This window comes from Glycine max, chromosome 6 (genome assembly GCF_000004515.6).
Source record: "Glycine max cultivar Williams 82 chromosome 6, Glycine_max_v4.0, whole genome shotgun sequence".
In the NCBI taxonomy this organism is placed as follows: Eukaryota; Viridiplantae; Streptophyta; class Magnoliopsida; order Fabales; family Fabaceae; genus Glycine; species Glycine max.
This window is the reverse complement of record NC_038242.2, coordinates 42,917,996-42,923,906: the sequence shown is the minus strand read 5'-3', so window position 1 is coordinate 42,923,906 and position 5,911 is coordinate 42,917,996.

Genomic DNA, 5,911 nt, shown 5'->3' with positions numbered 1-5,911 from the left:
ATATATATATATATATATATATATATATATATATATATATATATATATATATATTAAGACATTAAAAAATATTTTTTTTTTCAGAAATGGTTTATAAAACTTATTTTAAAGATATAAATAGATATTAATAAATTGATAAATTTATATTCACATGTAATAATATATATTTAAATTTTGTTATTACTAATTAGGCTTCATGTATATTTAATCAATATGATATTTAATATTATTGACCCATCAATTTTACTTATAATATAATAATTATGATATTTATTAAATATAATACATTTAATGAGAAAACACAAAAAAAAGTAACTAGATTCAAACGCCTACTAAATATGTTACTATAAACTAATTAAAGACTTCAAAGAACATTAAATACTCATCCATAATATATATGGGTTTGTGTGTTTGTATAACTTCAAGTCAACTTATTACACTGAATTTGCAAGGAGTGCATTACTCTAAAATCCAATTAAGATGAAGTTTATCTCTTCCGTTTTATTCATTGTGCTTATTCTTTCCTTTGGGATTGGTATGTTTTCGTTTTTACTTATTCAAGTTAGTCACTTAATTAAGAATACAAATGTCTTAAAATTCTTTTTGATTTTAATAATAATCTAATTTAGAGATTTGTTGTTTAGTATTGAATATTGTGTGTTTGTGTGTGGCATAGGAAATGAAGGTCCATTGAGAGTGACAGAGGCGGCATTTGTGATGTAAAATTGTACTATTATTGTGAAGAAGATTGTTTCACTGATTTGTTGTATAGGACTTCTTGTTGTATAGGACTTCTTGTTCGAGTAGGAAGATCTTGGTTTTTCTTGTTTCTTCTCTTCAATGATAAAACATCAAAACAATTCAACGTGTGCACGCACATACACAAACATATATAAACAACTAACAAAGAAAAATACAAGAAGGATCATATCATCACTTCCATGCATGCCCATCCACGATGCCTCCAATGGAAGGGCCACCCCCTAACCATACAAAAATATGCATTAGCATTACAAAAAATTTGAGATCACCACAATCACATCCACGTGTGCCACACACAAAGATAAGCATACAAAAATAAAATATACTTAAAACAACAATTAACTATTACATAAACTCTATCATCTTTAAATCATGATATTTGAAAGTAAATAAAACCAATAACATCCAACCCACATAAGTCAAACATCTCATATTCAACTATCATGAAACAATTCAAGAATCAACATTATGCATCAACTATCAAGCATTATCATCATGAGTTCATCAATCATCATCACCATGAACACCAAACATTAACACCAATGGCAGACTCCACTCCATGGATATTTACACCACACGAGGAATTAATCAAAGTACATCCCTTGATATGGTTGTCTCTCTAATCATTCAAAGAGACCTAGATTAATCATGCAGAAGCTTACATCGGTAAGATATGCATTAGCATTAATCTCTAGAAAGGTTCACTTGTCCATCTAATTGGTGAATTTCAAAATTCAACTGGGACGTTCATGTATGTAAATTTTTTTAAAAAAACAAAACACATTTTAAGAAGGTTTTTCATAATACTGTTTTAGAATATCTACATTCTAAGATAGTTTTTTAAGAAAGTCTGTCTTAGAATCCTCAAAATATTTTTAGTTTTAAAAAAAATCATTCTAAGAAGGTTCTCATAAAATCGATGATTTTCTCAAAAAACCGTCTTGGAATCCTCAATATATTTTTAAAATAAGAAGTTTAAAAAAAATATATTCTAAGACAATTCTCTGAAAAACCGTGATAGAAAAATACCCTTTCTAAGACAGGTTTTAACTAAAAACCGTCTTAGAATGATATCTTTTTCTAAGACGGTTGTCTATGGAACCATCGTAGAAAGTCTACACTTTCTACTACGTCTCCTACAATGACAATTAATAACAAACATAGAATGCACAATTTAACGACGTAGAAAGCCCAAGGTATATGCAATGAAGCAAGTGAGTGCATATGTCATTGGCAATGTTAAGTGTTTGACCTTTTTCTCCAATGATGCCTTTAAGAATGTTAGTTTACCTAACCATGATGATGGATGATTGGGTTCAAAGAAATAAAATTACTCTTTCATAATTATATCTTTGTCTTTCATTTTCTATTTCTTTTTCTAAGTACGATTATTCTTTATTAATTGATAACGTATTGTACTATTTAAAAAATGGAGATAAAATACTTAATAACAAATTCCTCAAATAAAAAATGACACTTTCCTTAAAAAAGTAACAGCATTTTTTCCGTTTTATAACTTTTTAAATAAAACTTGAATTTTATTATTGTATATTGATATTATAAATATTTAATAGTTTTAACCTTTTCCATTTTTGAATTAGTATATAATTAAAAATTATTTTTATTTAGTGTAATTATTGTAACGACCTTTGTTCCTACATGATAACCTAAATCAAACAAAATGAAAGATTTTATTTTACTTTATTTCAAGTCTTTAGTTAATTTATTCATAAAAATACTTGTGAACTTTTTCAAAAATAAGAGCTAAACAAACAACTTCTATATAAGAGAAGAGTTGTAAACTATAGGACTTCTTGTTTGAGTAGGAAGGTCTTGGTTTTTCTCGTTTCTTCTCTTCAATGATAAAATATTCATATATACACAATCAACTAAATGAAATTGTGTGTCTCATGGCACATGAACATCTAAATCAAGATAAAACATCAAAACAATTCAATGCGTGCACGCGCACACACACACAAATATATATACAACTAACAAAGAAAAACACAAAAAGAGTCGTATCTTCACTTCCAAGCTTGTCCATCCACGATGTCTCCAATAGAAAGGTCCACCCCTAACCATTTGCTCACACGAACATGAAATTGGACATCACCATAATCAAATCCATGTGTCCCACACTCAAAGATAAGCTTACAAAATAATTATAATTAAAACAATTTAAGAAACATCAATTAACTATGACATAAACTCTATCATCTTTAGATCATGGTATTTGAAAGTAAATAAAACCAATAACATCCAGCTCACATAAGCCAAACATCTCATATTCAACTATCATGAAACAATTCAAGAATCAACATCATGCATCAACTATCAAGCATTATCAACATGAGTTCATCAATCATCATCAACATGAACACCAAACATCAACACCAACGACAGACTCTACTCCATGGATATTTACACCACATGAGGAATTAACCAAAGTACATCCCTTAACATGGTTGTCCCTTTGATCATTCAGGGAGACCTAGATTAGTCATGCAGAAGCTTACCTCGGTAAGATATGCATTAACATTAATCTCTAGAAAGGTTCACTTGTCCATCTAATTGGTGAATTTCATAATTCAGCTAAAACATTAATGTATATAAAATTTTTAATTTTTTTAAAAAAGAACACATTTTAAACCCATCTTAGAATCCTCAAAATATTTGTAATTTTTTAAATAAAAAAAATCATTCTAAGACGATTGTCTGAAAAATTGATGGTTTTCGGAAATTAACCATCATAGAATCCTAAATATATTTACAAAATTTTTTTTGAAAAAATACATTCTAAGACGGTTAATAACCGACATAGAATGCACAATTTAACTGACATAGAAAGCCTTTTTTGCATAAGTGTATGAATTCTCTTAGGTATTGGTTTATACTTAGTAAGTCCTTATTAAGATGAAATTATATTTAGAAATATATATATATATATATATATATATATATATATATATATATATATATATATATATATATATATATTGGTTATGTTCCGTTAGTATAGGATTTTCATTTCAGTTTTAATAATCCTTATTAAATAGAGGATAGGCTTAGTGTTTGATTGGTTCATTTGTTTGTTTATCACATTCAATTAGTAGCAAACTTGGGTTGGGTTGCATAATATTTATTCGATTATCTCTCGTAATTGTTTTGATTTTTCCTTGATTTGTTCTTTTTTTATAGGACTTTTTGTTCTTTTAAGCTTTGGTTCTTTATATATATGTCATCCAGTGGAAATAATAAGAAAAACTTACAATGACTTATAATTTGTTAATTAAACATTTCAGTTTTTAACTTCAAAAGTTTCCCATTTTTTGATTAATTTCTCGAGGTTTCTTATTTTTTTTTCTTCCTTTTTTACTATTTTTTTAAAAATACTCCAACTCCAACATTGATATACTTTAGCTTAATCTTCTTTTTTACATTATTTTAATTATTGTTTTTGTTTAGTGAAGTCTTTTCAGTGTTTTAAACAAGAATGATTGTTATTTTTTCTTTCCTCTTCTAATATTTTTTTTTTTTTTATGTTAAAGTTTTGTCAATGTGTGACTTGAGATATCAATATTAGTACATTTCATGTTAATCTTCTTTTTATTTTTTATTTTTACCTCTCGTTTTCAATTTATTTACTGTTTTTTTTTTCAAGTTTTTTTAACAACTTTTAAATTCTTTCTTAAATATATGCACGTAAATTAAGTGACATGTAATATAAAAAGAAATTTAATTTTTCAATTAAACTTTTATTTAATTTTGTTTTCTTAAATTTGAGGCTCATATATTCTTTTACCACACATGCTTAGTTCCTCTTCTTTTTTTCCTACAATTTCATGGCTCAAATTATGAGACCTAAAAAACAATGTAACACACTAATTTTTATATTTATAAATGTGAATGTGTGAATACAGGTTTTTGATTATGTCAAAGTATAATCAAACAAGATTTCTTCAAGAAACATTCAAGGTTAAACAAACAGAGATTGCTTCAAGATTAAATCAAGACCAAGAAAACAAAGATCAAGAAGAAATCTAAATCTTAGTCTACCTTTATTAAAAGAGTCTTTTAGTGATTGCAAAGGTTTGGCCTCAGAATATAGTTTTTAAATTAATTATAAAAAGGTTTTATAATATTATTAACATTTTCTAAAAATGACATTTTTTCACTAGTAATCGATTACCAAGAATTGTAATCGATTACTAGAAGTAAAATTATTTTACAAAGCTTTTTCAGAAAGTTTGAAATTTGAAATTTGAAATTTAAAAATTTTAGAAAAACTTATTGAAAAGTCACATCTCTTCAAACCATCTTGAAAAGGCACAATGAGCCTATATATATGTGTCTAACTTTGAAAAGTAAGTGAGAGATTTTTCTAAGAGAACTTAATTGTCGAATGCTCTCTAAACAACTTTTGGCCAAACACTTGCAAGTCTATTGGGAATTCTTCTAGGAACTTCAATTTGTATCATCTACTCTAAAGGAGAGAAATCTTTCTATTCATCTCATAAACTCAATTGTAATCAAGAGATTGGTTGTTTCTTGGATTGTGAGAATTGTAATCAAGAGACTAGTTGTCTCTTGGAGAATCTTGAACACAAGGGTGAGGGATCCCAAGGTGTGTTTTTTTTTTCAAAGTTTGTAAAAGATTTACAAAGATAGTGAAAAATCTCACGTGGGTTGCTTGAGGACTGGACGTAGGCACGAGAAGTGGCCAAACCAGTATAAATTGAGTTTGCATTTCTCTCTTCCCTTGTCTCATTTATTTTATTGCAATTAATTTTATCTTGCACGTTTAAAGAACATCGATTAAATTGATTTTTGTTTCTTCTTCTTCTGCATTCTAAGCCTATCTTTAAAAGGGGGTTAAAGTTTGTTAGTGAAAAAATTGTGAAACTTAATTCACCATAATCTTGTTACTAATGCATATAATTATTAGTAGTTGTCTATAACGCCAATGCATGAGAAAAGTGTATATCATATGGATAGTGTAGATGATGTATTATCTTTATAATGTGTTTTTTAAACTTTACAACTATATTATTAAGTGCTCATTTTTTAATAAATCAATAAATTATTTAATGGTTGGGGTTTGGACATTGTCATATACAAATATGTTTTATAATTGTTACATATTTTA